The 20008-nt window shown below is 37.4% G+C and overlaps 1 long non-coding RNA gene across 1 annotated transcript; it reads left to right on the top strand.

Annotated features, from left to right (window-relative positions):
- Positions 1–1275: 1275 nt before the first annotated feature.
- On the top strand, positions 1276–13020 carry LOC118152683 (uncharacterized). The gene is made up of 3 exons (XR_004741413.1): positions 1276–1360; positions 6221–6251; positions 12891–13020. It is a non-coding gene; the product is annotated as an uncharacterized LOC118152683 (long non-coding RNA).
- Positions 13021–20008: the final 6988 nt, after the last annotated feature.

Raw genomic sequence — 20008 nt, 5'->3', positions numbered from 1 at the left:
TGTCTACTTTTGAATTAGAAGCAGATGAAAGTAAATTATTTTATTTTTCTGCTTGAAAGAAACACAGGGCTGTTTCTATGCCCAGATAATTCGCTAATAGCTGAAAGTATTCATCTATCTCATCTTCACTCAGGAAGTCTCCTGGCTAATTATGAAAATATTAATTAAGTTAAGGGCAATTGAAAAAAGTTTGCTTTTGAACCTGCTCAATGTGAGCTAGTATTAAGTTACTACTGTATTTGTATGGAGTCATATTTCAGAAACATCTGGGAACAGATTCCCATCAAACATAACTAACTATGGTTTTATGATCTTCTTTCTCTAGGGAAAGACATAGGTTTTCTACTGTCAGTCAATGCACTTGACCTTTGGAAATTACCCAAAAGTTAAGTTTGTCCAAAACCATTCAAAAATATGTCAAAACTTTTTCATAACTGATTGGTTTTATATTTTGGAGGTTGTCCATTTGCCTGTCCAGACCCACTGTTCACAACACTTACTCTGTTCTTCACCCAGGAGGCTGACCCTTACGGACAGCATTCAGGGATTCACTGGCCCTCAGGCTTTTCAGCTGGTTTCAGCCAGTGGACAGCATAAGTACAAGCTTAGAGTGGGGGGTGGACGGTGAATTTGGAAATGTATTCCCTGCTCCCCCCATGCCAGGTTGCTGTGCGTCAGCTACATTCCTCTACCAAAGGCTCCTTTTAGGCCTTGGGGTGATAATAACTGCCTGTTATTACTAGCTGTTAGGGATATTGTATCACCCCTTGTTGGTTTCCTTAAATTCCACTCATTCTATTAAATCAGTCCCTGTATTAAACTTTCTCAAATTATCCATCTGAGTGTGCCACAGTACACTTAGTGCTGTGTCTTGTAAGCAAGCCTATTTAAATTCTGTTCCTTCTGCCTACAATACCATTTTCTGTTTTTACCTGCCTGGAGGACATTGTTTATCCTTTGGGCACTTCCTCTGTGAAACCTCCCCCTCTGGTCCTCTAGGCTGCAAATCACACCTTTCTCTGGGCTAAAGTCTTAAACCAAGTTGCCTGGGTTCAAATCCTGGAGCCACCATTAAATGATTGCTTGGCCTGACACTAAATAAGTTATTAATATATTTCCATTAGCCTCAATTACTTATTTGTAAAGCAGAAACAATAATGATAAGCCCCTCATATAATTAATGGGAGAGTTAAATTGTTTATTGCTTTTATGTGCTCAGAAAACTACCTAGAACATTTGAGTCAATAAGCATTATTACTAGAGTCATTGTTACCACTATTATTCTTTATCTGTTTCACTAGCTTGTCCATGAGACCCATCCTGGTTTTCCTGACCTTGGCCTAGCACAAGTGGATTTTCAGTAAGTGTTTATTGAATCTTGGAAACAATGAATCCTGTAGTGAACAGTTTCTTCTCTGAAATGCTTCCATTTCCAAAGAGACACTGAAGGCTGAGAACATTTTGACCTTTCTGTGAAGGTATGTTTGAAGAGGCAACAAAGAATCAGACACTGATATTTGATGCACTTTGGAATCTCTGGCAAACTCTTTCAGGTTTAAGAAGTTATAACAAGTTAAACACTATTGGGAAAAAAAGTACTTCCTGCAGTTCCAGTACATGAAATTGTGTTTTAGAAAAACACACAGAATTGAAGAGTTAGATAAGAGAATACAGGATTTATAACACTCAAAACTGATAAATAACTAACATACATGAGAGTTTGGAAAGACACCTACCTAAGGCTGCTGCTCCTCTAGAAGCCAAATTTTCAGAAAAGTGACCAGTAACTACTTAGTCTATTTTTTTCTTTCTATCAGGAAGAGCAGTTTGAAATATCTAAATCTGAGGGTCATATCTACTCCTCAGAGGTTACTGCTGGTTATAACCAATCTGCAACAGATAAAACCTATGCATTGAAAACTTTTTGCTGGACATCAAGAAAAACTTATTTTTCAAGTGAAAATTAAATGTTCAGTAAGTGAACTATGCATATAAATTTCAATCAAGTGAAATTTTCAAATCTGCTGTAGGAATATATTCCATTTCTAAAACAGCTACATCCCCGATCCCACTTTCTGAGGCCCTTTGTTTCATGTCTGGATGCATCTGCCACAATAGCCCTCCTTGCCTAGCAATCAAGTCTAGCCTTTTCTATGAAAAGAACATTTAAAATTAGGAAAAGAAAGAAGCAATAGCAATTAATTAATTATATACTCTTTGCTTATTATTTATGAGGAGATTCACTAGGAATTTTATATGTGTTATCACATTAATTATTATCACATTAATAATAATCTTATGCGGTTCCGTATTTTTAACCTTATTACACAAATGAAGAAACTGAGGCCCAGGGATAAATAATTTTCTCTAGGCTATATAACCCCTCATCAGCTCTTCTTTATCTTTTCGTATTTTATATTATTTTTGTCTGATCAAAAGTTTTCAGCCGAAGTCAGTACCTCTTCTCTTGCTATCAACAAATGTTTGGAAATGTGTGGAGCATTTATGTTTATCACACTTTTGCCTGAGTCCTTCTGGGTTTTAGTGTGTGCTCAGGGATGGAATGCCACCCACCATGCAAAGCTCAGTGCAGCTCTGCACACATATACAATGTGTCTTTAGTACTTACACACATCTTTTCAGAGACATTTGACTAAACTCTAGAGGCTGAGTGATTTCTGTATAACAAACTATGAATTAAGAAGTAGTTAATTTAGCTGACTGGTATTTTAATCAAACACATCTCTATACCAGCCATTAAGAATATCTGAAACTAGAGAGGGTGATTGAACATAATTCCATCCCAAAATGTGGATATTTGACCAACTAGAGTCTAATTCCTGATCTCAGAAAAAGACCGATTTTATTGTATATTTTTTAAACTAGTAAAAACAAGAGTATGTCATCAAACCTTTAATTTAAAGTCACTGCTATAATTTTCAGAGCCTGATAAGATTGAAATGTTAACATGTTTTCTAACTCACTTGATAAACCTGCCATCCATATTTCAACACAAACAATTTGAAAATTATCATGTATAGCAAATGCAGTTTGAGGTTTCAACAAATACACCAGAACCAAAAAACGTTACCTTTCAAATCTGTCACTCTGAAGTGATGCATACATTCCAAAAATGCTTCCCAATTATGGCAAATGCATTTGTCATTCCTCTCTGTGAATGTTTTCAGACCATGAATTCTTTTCAGTAGTTTCAAATGTATTCTCTGTGAAAACATTTAACTTTGAGTAATAGTAAAGAGTTGTATGGCATCAACTCTTCATCTATTACATTCAATTTGATTGAATTAAGCAAAAATATTTTGCTCACAGCATGTAACAGGATAGAAATGAGCAAGGCGGATATCTGCAAAAAAGATAGATGATCCTTCTTGGTAACAGTTTTCTTCATTTAAATTTAGATGTGATTATGATTCTCAAACTGATAGCCCTTGTGCCTCAAGAAACTGAAACTGATGGTGCCTTTTAAGGTGGGGTCCAAACACTGTACAAACATCATTTGACTAGATACACAGAATAATATTCCTTTGAACATCTACCTTCCGTTATATCTCTTCAAAATTAATTTTATTATGTTGTAGCACACTTTGTGTCTATTCACACAATTTGCATCATAGCCTTTGTGTGCTTCCTATTTGGGGATATACATTTTATTTTCTAATAACTCTGCAGAACCAAGTGGTCCCCTCACTCTGAACATGAGTGAAATGAGTTATCAGCATCAAGAACATCAAGAACTTCGTAGACTAGAGACTCAGAGCACTACCAGAATTTCCAACCTAGAATAGGAAATCTATAAGACAGATGACATAGCTTTTTTTAATCCAGCAACCTGCCATGATTATTTGTATAGAAGTAAGACTACCACATAGTGAGGAGAAAACACCTTTTAAATGTAATAAATGAGATCAGAAGAGAGGTTCAATGAAAAGGCACAGTGAAAAGAGACAAGGAGCCTGGATTTGGAAATCCTCTGCGAATTCCCAGTTGTATAGCTATGAGTCAACCATTTGACAGCTTTGAACCCAAGTATTCTCATCTAAAAAAAAAATAGGGGCATGCAACTAGTTATTAATATCTATTATTGTTTTTACTCCCATATTGTATTAAGAAAGCAGAAAAAAAATCTCATATAAATAATATGAAAGTTTAGAAATTTAGCAGCCTGACTGAAAGAAGCTGGTTAGAGATGCTACTCAGCTTTGAATCTAGATCCAAACACATTCAAATCTAGAGATGCATGACATCATAACCTTTTCAAATGTAACCACTCTCCTCTTCCCACGAATTTCTTATCCCCCAACTTTCACTGCTTACCCTCCAATCAAACTTTTACGATTCACTACAACTTTGGTCACAACTGTTCTCAAATCTACCTAGTTTTTATAGATTCTACTTAATATTTCCATGTAAGGAAATTCTTTGGCATAAGTTAGGAATAAATCCCAGGATTTCCCAAACATTAAACCAGGTAGTCCCTCCTTGTGTCTAACTTAGATGTGCTGAGCCATGATTTTCAGCCCTTTCCCTCGTGTTCTCTGACTCTCTTTAAGGAGAAACACCTAAGATGTGTATCAGCCATCCTTTAAGAAAGAGTTGACAATTTATTCTGCAGATAAGATGTCTTTGGGAGGAAACCAGAGGTCACTCTTGCTGTCAAACAAGATCTTTATCAATACTAGAATGAGAAGTAATTTGACTTAATCTAATCTGACAGGAATTAAAAAGTTCAGTACTATAATAAATTCACCAATGATACTGGAATTGAGAGACTACAAAAGAGAAATACATCTATAGTCAGGGTAGTTTCAAAGCATTTGATAGCTATATAAATGTCATAAAATAAGTAATAGAAATAAGAATTCTACAAAGTTGTTTTCTATATATGACTGGAAAGAGTATCATGTCTTCCAGTGGCTACATTTTATAGAAAATTTCTGTTCTGGGTGAGTGACATTTTCTGTTTTGGAATTAACGAAAGTGCACTTTAAGGACCTAACAATTTTCAAAAACACACACAAATTATCACATCAGTTTATAAATAATTTTCTAGAGTTTGTTTTATGTGGTCCTTTTCCAGAACAAAGATAACATCTCCTCACTCCATCGTGGGTGGTTTATTATATTGTTGGCTTGGTTCCCACATTGTAAGTAAGGAAATGCTATTTAATGATAATTGACATTGTTATGGCAAATGTTTTGATTAGTATCATAATCAAGATCTTGGTTACACAATTATCGTTATTATTCCTATTTCATCTTGATAACAAGATGGGTCACTTAGTGATCCCAGAGACCTGTGGACTTAACCATTGATTGCCTGGTGTAAAATGCGAATTGTGCCATTATGTGTCAGAACTTTAAAAATGTGGTGGTAGGGTCACCAACTTATCTCAGTTTGCCTGGGAATTTCACAGAGTTAGCATTGAACATTTTATGTCCTGGGAAATTTGTCAGTCTCAGGCAAACTGTGACATGCAAGCAGTGAAGTGGGGGATAAGATATTCACAGAAAGAGGGGAGTGATCGAAGGAGGGATAGAGATATTAGGAACACATGTGGAGTGGGACTCGAGTCTGGGAGTCAAAAAACCTGGAATCTCTCTATCTGATGGCATTTATCTGAGCTTCAGTTTCAGCCTTTAATAATTTGCTTGAGTTTTTCTTTAAAAGACACTTGCATGTCATTTGAAAACTGCAATGTTGTATAAAAATGTTAGATATTTTCATTTTTATCTTACATACTAGCAGCCTGAACAGACCTGCCCATCTTCTTGAGAGCCATGGATTGTTGTAGTTTTGTTAACTTCATTAGATACTATAGTTCATTGTGCTGTTTCTTGGGGTGAAGTTTTGGCTTCACAGTTGTTAAGCCTACTTTATGCTCAAAGAAACATTATCTTCTCTATTCAAATCTGAGCAGCTATGTGGCATGGAGCAAAAATTACTAGATTAAGTTCCATCTCTGTCATGTATTAACAGTGTGTCATGGAGTGAATCATCTAACTTTCTTAGCTTCAGTTTCTCTGTTTGAAAAATAGACAATAATTTTGTAAAACCTGTCTCAAAGCATTGTTTTTATTCTAAAACTGGGGTATGTAAAAATGTAGAAACTATAAAGTAATATATAAATACCATATAAAAATATATATTATTATTAAATAAGCAGGAGACCATTAATTTGAGCCTGTTCTCATACTTTAGGTTCCTACCTAAGAAACCACAATCTAACTTGGTAAGTAAATAAACTAAAACCTAACTTGGGACTATTATGTTTTTGTAACGAATAAATAGCCTGGTTTTCTATCGGTCATAGGCAGCCAACTCATCACACCATCCCCAAGTAAGGCAGTTACCTAGCGATAGACAATTAGGTGATTTCTCTACTTTGCTTTCATGTTCAGTTTTATAAAAACTCACTGTTGGTTGGGTGCAGTGGCTTATGCCTGTAATCCCAATACTTTGGGAGACCAAAGCAGGCAGATCACAAGGCCAGGAGTTTGAGACCAGCCTGGCCAATATGGTGAAACCCCGTCTCTACTAAAAATGCAAAAATTATCTAGGGATGATGTCAGGTATCTGCAGTCCCAGCTACTTGGGAGGCTGAGGCAGGAGAATGACTTGAACCTGGGAGGCAGAGGTTGCAGTGAGTCCCTGCACTCCAACCTTGGTGACAGAGTGAGACTCCGTCTGAAACAAACAAACAAAAAAAGCTCACTGTTAACATTGCTGGGAAAAGATCTCTGAGTCTCTTCTGGTTCTTAGTGCTGCCTAATTCATCATTGTTATTTGCTCAAATAAACTTAAATTTAACATGCTTAATTTTTTTTAAATTCATAATTAACACTACACACACACACACACATATAATCACAGATATTAACTTCAAGGTGTATATCAATAATTTGTCCTTCAATTACAATACCATAATATTGACAGTTCAGTGAGTTCTAAATAGGGAGGAATTATAAGCTTACACACGGACATAGAATGGTAAATATGGAAAGACCCTTAGGAACCCTCTGATTCAACCCCTAACACTGATACTCCGAAGACCTGAAACACAAAGTGAATTGAATCTATTCCTACAGCTAGAGTTGGAGCCACACTTGAACCCTACTCTCTTGACCCTGAGAAACAGATGTTAAATCAAGGTCTTTTTACTATACCCCTTGGCTTCTCCTTTGAAGGCATCAAATTTAAAGTCAGGATCTTTGATTTTGCATAGTTATTCTGCATATCTTTATCCACTATTCCTGGAAGGGTTGAAAGCTCTCAGTTTAAGAAACCACCAAATAGTTGTAAAATTCTTATGTATACAAAAGAGTTAAGGCATAATTATTTAATTCTGTAGCCAATAAATGGTCCCTAAGACAGAAAGGGTGAAGTATAAGACTGTTGCAACTGATACCTATGCAGCATTCCTACATGCATATTCATGTCCCACTATCCTTCTTTGGGGAAGACTATGACAGACAGCCTCTTTTCTTTATAAATCACCCAGTCTCAGGTACTCCTTTATAGTAATGCAAAATGAACTAATAGACTAGAATAGAACTAATAGAACAGAAAACAATTTTTTATGGAAAGGACCTTGGACAAAACCATGTTGCAGATAAAGATTTGTACAACAATAAACACACTTGAATTTCTCACTGACAAGGAGTCAGTGTGAGTTTATGGAGCTTTTCCCCCAAAGAGGTGTGTGTTTAAGCTGTCAGAGATAGAGAAACAGATATTAGAAATCTCTAATATCTAACAAATGAAGGATAGAGATATTAGCAATAGATTTGCATCAAGCTAGATGCAGGATGCCTAAGCGGGAAGATAAGGCAAAGTATCTACTGCATAAGAATTTGAAGTTTCACTTAGAGTAACTTGTAGTTGAAGGTAAGAAAGTACCCAAGGAAACTGTATGAAATTAGAAATGATTCTGTCAGGAAGTTGTGGTGAGAAGCTGTAAAGAAAAAAGAACTCAAGGGCTTTTGAAAAACCTCTAGTAAACAAATGATCCTGAGCAAACTGGAGCTAACATAGAAAAATATGTTCATATGCTAGAATGTATGTATATGAACTGCCCTAAGGAGCTCATTAAATATATTCTGGAGTCTCATCCCAAAGACTCTTATTAAGTAGGTACACAGGGTTGGTCTACCAATCTGAATTTTAACAAGTGTCCTTGGTGATTCAAATATAGAGTTTACGGCCCATGCTTTCAGCAGCATGCTCTGTGATGTCTTTGTGTTTTTCTCAGTGTCCCCATAGCCCCAGACTCCAGCCTTCAGCCTCCAGTAAATATTCATCAAGTCCATTCACAGAGTTAAGGCTCTAGACACATTTCGTTAGGAACCATGAAAGAGCAAAAGACAACTGAAGGTTACTCTAAGGGTTTTAGGTGAAGACAGAACTTGGATCTCTATCTGAATAGTCAAAATGATGATGGTTATGATGACGATGATGGTAGTTATCTCATAAATGCTTAAATGTAGCAGGAACAATGCTAAAGGTTTTACACACTATTTTAGTCTATTCCTTCTGCTATAACAAAATAGACTAGATAATTTATAAATAAGAGGAATTTATTTCTCACAGATCTGGTGACTAGAAAGTCCAAGATCAAAGTGCCAGCAGATTCAGTGTTAGGTAAGGGTGTGCTGTTGGTTCCTCACAGTGTGGAAGAGGTGAAGAGGCATTTAGGTGCTCCCTTCAAGCTCTTTTATAAGGGCATAAATCCATTCATGAGGCCAGAGTCCTCATGAGCTAATCACTTCCCAGAAGCTCCCCAACCTCCCTAATGTTACCATGCCGGGTATTAGGTTCCAACATATGAATTTTGGAGGAACACATACATTCAAACTATGCATACATATAGCAGGTAATCCTCTCAACAAAAATAGAGGTGCATCATCATTATTTTCATGGTGCTTCAGAGGAAAACTTAGGTTTAGAAGGTAAAGCAATTTACCTAAGGTTACACATCTATGAAGCAGCAGAAATACAAGTCAAATGCAGCTTTCTTTGACTGCAAACCCATGTCCTAACCCCTGTACTAATTGCTTATCACTGTTTATCTTTGTGACAAGGCTTCTCTCCCTTTAAGACTCAAGTATCACCTCAGTTCTGAATAACTCACTGATTTCTACCTCTCAGGAGTAATTTCTCTTCCAACTATGTTGCCAACCATAACATTTTACACAACTCAGTTGTATTTGTGTTATACTCATCAGTTTATACTTTGTCTCTCTGGCTCAACTGAGGGCTCCTGGAAGACAGGAACTATATTTTGTTCTACCTTGTATCCCCTTGCCTGGCCACCAGCATCAATTTTATAAGTGTTGGCTGAATTTTACATTTAGATAAAGTTATCTTTCAAAAAATCACTTCCATAAAATGTTGTTATTGTTGTGGTTGTTTTCAATGCCAAGAACATTTTAAAGATTATAAAACTACAGTTTGAAAGTGATGGAAGTGAAGTGGGGATAATGATTAGAGACACTGTTTTTTACTCTATCCTGTGATAGCAAATCTGGGGGAACATTGCCGAAGTTTGAAAGGAAGTTTTTAACTGCAAATTAGTTAACATGTGGAATTTATTATGTCAATTATTTATATGAACTGAAAGTAGAAATAGGCATAGGAAGGGTTTAGATAAATTCAAAGATGAGAGCTGCATAACAAATTGTTAATAGCAAATTAGAGTGGTTCAGGGCATGCCTATAATTTCTGAAAAAAAAAAAAAGGTGAACTCTCCTTTTCCCCCTAAAAAGTCATTTAGTTCCAATATTAAGAGCTGAAGGGTGGGGAAGGAAAAAAAAGATCTGAGTAAGGGGTTGATAGAAATTAGTTATATTTAATTTGGTGCTTCCATTCCTATCTATAGGTATAGCTACTTACTTTTGTACTTGCATTTTGGTGCCCTGATATGCTAAGCAAGAATGGACACGAGGGCTAATTCACTGAGATTAGAACCACTGCATCAAGCTACATGGAAAGCAGAGCAGACACTCAATAAATAGTATTCAACAATAAACTGGATAACAGAAAACACAGGTACTTTTCATTTGGTTCACAGAGGATGCTTTCAAAAACTCAACATGATTTAACACCACTGCTATAAATCACTGCAGTGAGTTGGCTTTTCAAAACAGTTTAATCAAACTATGATATCTAATAAGATAAAAAGAAAACACTAATCATAGTAATCATGTTCAATTTACCAATATCATGGAATCGTTTTCTTAGAATTTCCTAAGTTTTGATATGGTTAGATCTAAGTCACTGTGAAGACTCTAAGTCTCGAAGGGTTTAGAAAGTATTTTGAGCATCCTTTCTTTCCCCACATCCCAGTCTTGATGAACCTTCACCAAAAATACATTAAAGAGAAAAATACCATTTTAATTCAGAAAGATGTAGGAACATAGCATACACTCCGTAGATGGTCTTTCCCAGTGATTCTGTTATTGACTATTGAAAAATTATCCTTAATAAAAAATGTATTTATTAGATTTCCATATATGTACTTAGTATTAGCTATTTCATCAAGGAAGACTCTTGTATTATGTATCATATCCATTTCTCCAGAATCTTATTAGTGCATGTAATTTCACTTCCCTCTAGAAGTAGCAGTAAAGCTGGTTAAGTGGCAATTACCAATACAACTGCAATATAAAATTAGATGTGTATTTTCCACAGGCCCTTCTCATTTTGCCAACTCTCTGTGGGCATGGATAGTGCAAAGTTAAAATGCTTAAGATCAAGGTAATCAGATCACCACTAAGTAAAATGCAGTTGCCTATACAAGGTAATACTGTCCTCACCTGTGAAGAATGAAGAACCTGTAAGCAGTGCTATTGCCTGCTGTCCCTGTTGAGTTATTAGTAGGAAAAGAAAGAATGCTTGCCCTAGGCACACAAGCTATCACACTTGAAATAGATTTTTCCAAACATGCAATCTGATCATCCTTGCTGAATGTCTGTAAACTCAGAATTATCACCCAAGTTCCAAGTTGGAGTGAGATTTCTAGAAAAAAAAAAAAGGCTCATAAGAATGGATGCATGGACACACACATACATACACAATTCAGTGCACCCAGACAAAGGGAAGACTGTGTCCTTTAATCAGCAACTAATTATCAAGTATTTACAAAGCCTTTAGGATACAACCTATACTGTGCCAGGTACTTGGGAGGAAGGTAATAGCAGAGAAATGAGTGATATCATCCCTAAATCCAAAAGTTACACAGACTTTGTAAGGGAGACAAGACAAGGAGTAATTACTAAATAAGAGATTTATTATAAATTTAATAAGGTGATTTACTATAAACAAGGCATAACAAACACTGCATTTTGAGTCACATTCATTCAAATTGAATGCGGCAAATCTTCATTGACTACTTCCTTAATACAAAGCTCACTGTAAGATGTTCTAGGGAAAAAAAGGAGTAAGGTTCAGGCCTTATTGTTAAACAGAGAAGGAGATAAAGAAAATTTTCTTGTAGTGGGCCTGTGACAAAGCCCTCTGCTTGTTGCTTTCCGTCCATTAACTGATTGATCACACATAGTAGTTCCCAGGGTAAAGTCCAGTAGTTCCCAGTAACTCCATTTTATGAATGAGGAAACTGGGGCTCAGAGTAACATCCAAGATTTACTCATGGCTAGAGTCTGGATTCTGTCTAGGAAGGCCTGTGGGACTCGACCTCTGTGCCAGACTTTCTCCTTCCAGATTACTGCAATTCGTGATGCTGGGCAGGAGTTACCACAGGCTGCTCCCTCAGTGATCCGTGAGAATCTGTCGTTGGTTTGTTGCAAAATGGGAAACATAAGCCAATGTTGTGAGATTTTGAAAACTCTGAATTGATTAAATTGAAGGGATTGTCCATTTGTATGAAGCTGTTTTCTTCTTCCTTTTGTGATGTCAAAGGTCATTTGGAAAATAATGGTGGCAGTTGATGGTAGCTGCTGTTACTTTTTTTAGCTTTTATTTTCTAGAAAACTAAATCTAAAATTGGTTCTTGATATCTGTTCTTCACTTAGTATTTTGATTTTTTTTTCCTTTAAATGGTGCTTGAAATCTGGAAAGCGTTAATTAAATTGATCATTTTGAGGTCAGTCTTGGCATAAGGTGTAGTGATATGAAAAATTCTGGACTTTCAGTGAATTTTTTAAATGAGAAAAAAAATTCTGGACAGACTGGCTTTAGCTTTATATAATTTTCAAACTGTTATTCATCCACAGTTTTTTAACAAATTGCACAAACCATAAGAAAATACCCCTGGAACCTCACACTTCTTAGACATCCTGCATAAATATAAAGATAAAAGCCAACATGAAAAATGAGGTCCACTTATATGAAAATAAGGCAAAACTGTCACAAAGTATGCCAAAGGAAAGAACTGTTACTTCAAATCAGTTTACTTTTCTACTTTAAAGGATAAACACAGCCCTATCCACTTGAGTTTGCTTTTCTTGATGATATGAAACTACAGTGCAGCTGTCAACTGCATCCCACCTCGATATCGACAGCACATTTAGTCTTCACCTCTTTCCAAACATGTATGCATCTGGTGGGGCAGGGAGAGGAATCCTAGTGTCGATAATTTTTTTAAAAACCTAATCTCGTTTTAGTGGCATTCACCACATGAGTCTATCCGGCAAATAATGAAGACAGAGTAGTGTTGGTAATGAAGGTGGTGACTTTCTGCTAAGAAAAGTTTATGCCTCAGCCAGAGAGCCAAGAACCTGGACTCTTCTGCTCTAGTGGTTTTTATGCCAATGACGTGTTTCCTTCTCTCAAATTCAAAGCTTAGAGATAGATTCTAACAAGAAGGACAAAGGATCACATACATCATCTGACTTGTGGTTATGCATTATCTCAGTTAATGCCAGGAAAGTGGTGAAACAGGTGCTCCCAGGTCCCAGGTCCCAACCCTACTGAAGATGAGACAATACCAGTGCAACTCAATCCAACATTTGTTAAACATCCCACGGGTTCAGCACACCTTGAGGCAAAGGCTCTCAGCTAAGTAAGGTAAGAGACTTTGTATATTTACCTTTGTATTTTCTACTCCTAGCACAGTTTCTAGTACTAGTAGGTACTTAATACATTCTTAATGCATAAGTACATAGAAAGGTGTAAAATGTATTCAGCAAATAAGCATAGAATAAAGAACTGAATGTACTGTATTGGTTTAATCTGTTATTTGAAAATCAAGACTGAGTCAATAGAAGTGGCCTTTTTGTTTTTTAGGAAAATATATGGCAATGTCATGATTACTTATAGTTCATTTTTTTCCTATGCGTGTCTGTTCATCTGTCTCTGCAACTATCTATATTTATCTACCTATCTCTGGGTCTTTTTTGCTTGTATTTCTTTCTCAGTTGCTTAAAAAAGCCACACAGAAAAGGTTCAGAGGAAACTATGTACAGGTCAGTGTTTCCTTTGTCAAACAAGATTAGATCCATTTCTGTAACTTACTTAGCTTTTCTGCTCCTTCTCTTTCTTTTCTAGCCCTTGTCTCTGGCCCCTTTAGACCTCTGACAGCAAGACCATGGCCTTGTAAACTGTGAGAACTCTCTGTGGTCCCTGTCATTTACTTTGACCCTGAAATTCTCTGTTAGACCACCAGGAACAGAATACATGGAAGGCGGTAAGAGTTTACCCTAGAAGATTTGCAGAATTGTTGGGATGAAAGGAAAACTCTAGGCAAAAATCACCCACATACCAAACGAGGCTTAGCCAAACATTTAAAGGACAAACAGAGCCCTGTTTCATTTGTTACAGTATCTTCAGTTTTATTTTATTTTTTTTCACATTCTGCTTTTTAGACCATTGGTCCAGATTGTTAAAGGAAGGAGGAGGTGCCACAGCTCAGCAAACTCTAATATGAAGCTGAATGATTTTCAGAATTTTCCTTGTTATGTGACACTCTTTACTGACTATCAGGAGCACAGGTTGCCATAGTCTGCTCAGGCTTCTCACACTAACCTCCCATTGACCTATGACCATATCCATAAGCAACAGAAACCAGGCTATATAGCTGGCAGCCTCACTGCACACAAAGGCCAGCATGACTGCCTCTTGTCAGCACAGGGACCACCTGAAGGCCAGACCCTCTCAAGAGCTCTCTCCTTACTGCACAATGGAGCAGATCTCGACCAGCTCTGACTTAGTTGCTTGTTCCCAAGACTTCCTTGGGACATATCCTCTGCACAAAGAATAATTTCTTTCCCATAGCTCAGGCTCTACTCTCTCTGCAAGACCTGTCATGCCCCCAGTGAGTCTTACACTTTGCCAATATCATGAGCAAAGCTTCCTTCTGACATTTGCCCTTTTTTGCCAATCTTTCTTTTTGAGATGGAGTCTTGCTCTGTCGCCCAAACTAGAGTGCAGTGGTGCAATCTCGGATGACTGCAACCTTTGCCTCCCAGGTTCAAGAGATTCTTCTGCCTCAGCCTCCAGGTAGCTGGGAATACAGGCACATACCACCATGCCCTGCTAATCTTTTGTATTTTTAGTAAAGACAGAGTTTCACCATGTTGGGGGCTCACCATGTCAAACTAGTGACCTCAAGTGATCTGCCTGACTTGGCCTCCAAATAGCTGGACCCAGGATGGTCCAGCTCTGTGGGGGGAAGGGTGTCCACCATTACTGAGGCAGTCCACCACTACTGAGGCAGTCAGCCATTACTGAGGCAGTTCACCATTACTGAGGAAGTCCACCATTACTGAGGCAGTTCTAACTATATACTTCTATAGACAAAACTACAAGGAAGCTCGCACTGCAGCTTGCCAGAGCCCACAGCAGTTCAGCAATGCCTCTGCTGGCAGACTGTAACCTGGTTACCTCCTCGCAGGGCAGGGCATCTCCGACAAAAGGCAGCAGCACATCAGGAACTTATAAACAAAGCTCCACCTTCCCAGGACAGAGTGCCTGGGGAAAAAAGGCGGTTATGAGTTCCACTGCAGCAGACTTAAACTTACCTGCCCAGAAGCTCTGAATGGAACAGCGGAGCTCACAGCTCAGCACTTGAGCTCCCATAAGGGACAGACTGTGTCCTCAAGCAGCTCCCCAACCCCAGTATATCCAGAGACACCTTATAAAGGAAAGCTCAGGCTGACATCTGGCAGGTATCCTTCTGGGACAAAGATAACAGAAGAAGAAACTGGCAGCAACCTATACTGTTCTCCATCTGCCTCAGTTGATCCCCAGGCAAGCAGGGTCTGGACTGGACTCCAGCAGTCCTACAGCAAAGAGTTCTGACTGTTAGAAGGAAAACTAAAACAACAACAACAACAAAAACCAGAAAAAAGTAACTTCATTATCAACAAAAAGGACATCCCTTGGAGAACTCATTTGAAAGTCACCAACTACAAAGACAACATATAGATAAATCCACAAGGATGGGAAGAAACCAGTGCAAAAAGGATGAAAATACCCAAAACCAGAATACCTCTCCTCCTCCTAGGGATCACAACTCCTCATCAGCAAGGGAACAAGGCTGGATGGAGAATGAGTCTAATTAATTGACAGAAACAGGCTTCAGAAAGTGGGTAATAAGAAACTTCTCTGAACTAAAAGAACATGTTCTAACCCAATGCAAAGAAACTAAGAACCTTTAAAAAAAAAAGTTTGATGAAATGCTAATGAGAGTAAATAGCTTAGAGAGGAACATAAATAAGTTGATGGAATTGAGAAAGACAACACGAGAACTTGGCAAAGCATACACAAGTTTCAGCAGTCGAATTGACCAAGCAGAAGAAAGGATATCAGAGGTCGATGATCAACTCAATGAAATAAAACAGGAAGGCAGGATTAGACAAAAAAGAGTAAAAAGAAACAAACAAAACCTCCAAGAAATATGGGATTATGTGAAAAGACCTAATCTACATTTGATAGGTGTACCTGAATGTGACAGAGAAAATGAATACAAGCTGGAAAACACTCTTCAGGATATTATCCAGGAAACCTTCCCCAACCCATCAAGGCAGGCCAATATTCAAGTCCAGGAAATACAGAGAACATTACAAAGATATTCCTCAAGAAGAGCAACACCAAGGCACATAATCATCAGATTCACCAGGGTTGAAATGAAGGAAAAAATGCTAAGGGCAGCCAGAAAGAAAGGTTGGGTTACCCACAAAGGGAAGTCCATCAGACTCACAGCAGATCTCTCAGTAGATAGCCTACAAGCCAGAAGGGCCAATCTTCAACATCCTTAAAGAAAAGAACCTTCAACCTAGAATTTTATATCTAGCCAAACTAAGCTTCATAAGTGAAAGAGAATGAAATCCCCTATGAATAAGCAATTGCTCAGAGATTTCATAACCACCAGGTCTGCCTTACAAGAGCTCCTGAAAGAAGTACTAAACATAGAAAGGAACAACCAGTACCAGCCACTCCAAAAACATACCAAATGGTAAAGAGCAAGGGACACAATGAAGAAAATGCAACAACTAATGGGCAAAACAACCAGCTAGCATCAAAATGGCAGGATCAAATTCGCATGTTACAATATTAACCTTAAATGTAAATGGGCTAAATGTCCCAATCAAAAGACACAGACTGGCAAATTGGACAAAAAGTCAGAACCCATCAGTGTGCTATATCCAGGAAACCCATCTCACATTCAAGGATACACATAGGCTCAAGATAAAGGGATGGAGGAAGATTTACCAAGTAAATGGAGAACAAAAAAAAGCAGGAGTTGCAATCCTAGTCTGATAAAAGAGACTTTAAAGCAACAAAGATTAAACAGACAAAGGGCATTATATAATGGTAAATGGATCAATGCAACAGAAGAGCTAACAATGCTAAATATATACAAACCCAATACAAGACCTACAAAGAGACTTAAATTCCCACACAATAATATCAGGAGACTTTAACACTCCACTGTCAATATTAGACAGATTAACAAGACAGAAAATTAACAAGGATATCTAGGACTTGAACTCAGATCTGGACCAAGCAAACCTAATAGACATCTACAGAACTCTCCACCCCAAATTCACAGAATATACATTCTTCTCATCACTGCACTGCACCTACTCTAGAATTGACCACATAATTGGAAGTAAATCACTCCTCAGCAAATATAAAAGAATGAAAATCATAACAAACAGTCTCTAAGACCACAGTGCAATCAAATTAGAACTCAGAATTAAGAAACTAATTCAGAACCACAGCTTCATGGAAACTGAACAACTGGCTGCTGAATGTCTACTGGATAAACAGTGCAATGAAGGCAGAAATAAATATGGTCTTGGAAACCAATAAAAATGAAGACATAATATACCAGAATCTCTGGGACACATTTAAAGCAGTGTCTAGAGGGAAATTTATAGCAATAAATGCCCACATGAGAAGTGAGGAAAGATCTAAAATTGACACTCTATCATCAAAATTGAAAGAGCTAGAGGAGCAAGATAAAAAAAAAACTCAAAGAGTAGCAGAAGACAAGAAATAACTAAGATCAGAGCAGAACTAAAGGAGATAGAGACATAAAATACCCTTCAAAAATCAATAAATCTAGGAGCTGGTTTTTTGAATACGTCAACAAAATAGATATACCACTAGCCAGATTAATAAAAAAGAAAGGGAGAAGAATAAAAAAGATGCAATAAAAAATGATAAAGGGGACAGAACACACTGCCATGTGTGTACCTATGCAACTGTATTGCATGCTCTGCACATGTACCCCAAAACCTAAAATGCAATTAAAAAAATAAGAAAAAAATGATAAAGGGGATATCGCCACTGATTCTATAGAAATACAAACTACAATCAGAGATTACTACTAACAACTCTATGCACATAAACCAGTAAACCTGGAAGAAATGGATAAATTCCTGGACACTTGCACCCTTCCAAGCTTAAACCAGGAAGAAGTTGTAACCTTGAATAGACCAATAACAAGGGCTGAAGGGCTGAAGTTGAGGCAGCAATTAATAGCCTACCAACCAAAAAAAAGTCCAGGTCCAGACAGGTTCACAGCTAAATTCTACCGGACGTGCAAAGAGAAGCTGGTACCTTTCCTTCTGAAACTATTCCAAACAATCCAAAAAGAGGGAATCCTTCCCAAATCATTTTATGAGACCAACATTATCCTGATACCAAAACCTGGCAGACACTCAACAAGAAAAGAAAACTTCAGGCCAATATCCATGATGAGCATAGATGTAAAAATCTTCAATAAAATACTAGCAAACCAATTGCAACAGCACATCAAAAAACTTATCCATCAGGATCAAGTAGGCTTCATCCCAGGGATGCAAGCCTAGTTCAACATACACAAATCTATAAATGTAATTTACCACATAAACAGAACCAAAGAAAAAAACCACATGATTATCTCAATAGGTGCAGAGGAGGCCTTTGACAAAATTCAACAGCACTTTTTGCTAAAAACTCTCAATAAACTAGGTATTGATGGAACGCATCTCAAAATAATAAAAGCCATTTAGGACAAACCCACAGCCAATATCATACTGAATGGGCAAAAATTGAAGCATTCCCTTTGAAATCTGGCACTAGACAAGGATGCTCTCTCTTATCACTCTTATTCAATATAGTATTTGAAGTTCTAGCCAGAGCAATCAGGCAAGAAAAAGAAATAAATGGTATTCAATTAGGAAAGGAGGAAGTCAAATTGTCTATTTGCAGACAACACGGTTCTATATTTAGAAGACCCCATCGTCTCAACCCAAAATATCCTGAAATGGATAAGCACCTTCACCAAAGTCTCAGGATACAAAATCGATGTGCAGAAATCAGAAGCATTCCTATACACCAATAACAGATTTAATGAGAGCCAAATCAAGAGCAAATTGCCATTCACAATTGCTACAAAGAGAATAAAATACCTAGGAATACAACTAAAAAAGAATGTAAAGGACCTCTTCAAGGAGAACTGAAAACCACTGCTCAACAAAACAGATAGAAAAACATTCCATACTCATGGTTAGGAATAATCAATATTGTGAAATGGCCATACTGTCCAAAGTAATTTTTAGATTCAATGCTATCCCCTTCGAGCTACCTATGATCTTCTTTGCAGAAGTGGAAAGAACAATGTTAAACTTCATATGGGACCAAAAGAGAGTCCACATAGCCAAGTCAATTCTAAGCAAAAAATAACAAAGCTGGAGGCATCATTCTACCCGTCTTCAAACTATACTACAAGGCTACAGTAGTCAAAACAGCATGATACTGGTACCAAAACAGAGATATAGACCAATGGAACAGAACAGAGGCCTTGGAAGCAATGTCACACATCTGCAGCCATCTGATCTTTGACAAGCCTGACAAAAGCAAACAGTGGGGAAAGGATTCCCTGTTTAATAAATGGTGTTGAGAAAACTGGCTAGCCATGTGCAGAAAACAGAAACTGGACCCCTTCCTGACACCTTACATGAAAATTAACTCCAGATGGATTAAAGACTTAAATGTAAGACCTAACACCATAAAAACTGGAAGAAAACCTAGGTAAAACCATTCAGGACATAAGTGTAAGCAAGGACTTCATGACTAAAACACCAAAAGCACTGGCAACAAAACCCCAAATAGACAAGTGGGATCTAATTAAACTCCAGAGTTGCTGCACAGCAAAAGAAACAATCATTAGAGTGAACAGGCAACCAACAGAATGGGGAAAAAAATTTTTCCCTCTACCCATCTGACAAAGAGCTAATACCAAGAATCTACAAAGAAATAAAACAGATTTACAAGACAAAACAAACAAACCAACCCATTCAAAAGTGGGCAAAGGATATGAACAGACACTTTTGCAAACAAGACACAAATGCAGCCAACAATCATGAAAAAATGCTCATCATCACTGGTCATTAGAGAAATGCAAATCAAAACCACATTGAGAAACCATCTCATGCCAGTTAGAATGGCGATCATTAAAAAATCTGGAGACAGCAGATGCTGGAGAGGATATGGAGAAATAGGAACACTTTTACACTGCTAGTGAGAGTGTAAATTAGTTCA

This window comes from Callithrix jacchus, chromosome 4, assembly GCF_049354715.1.
Source record: "Callithrix jacchus isolate 240 chromosome 4, calJac240_pri, whole genome shotgun sequence".
In the NCBI taxonomy this organism is placed as follows: Eukaryota; Metazoa; Chordata; class Mammalia; order Primates; family Cebidae; genus Callithrix; species Callithrix jacchus.
The sequence above is the reverse complement of the archived record's forward strand: the minus strand, read 5'-3'. Positions and strand labels throughout refer to the sequence as shown.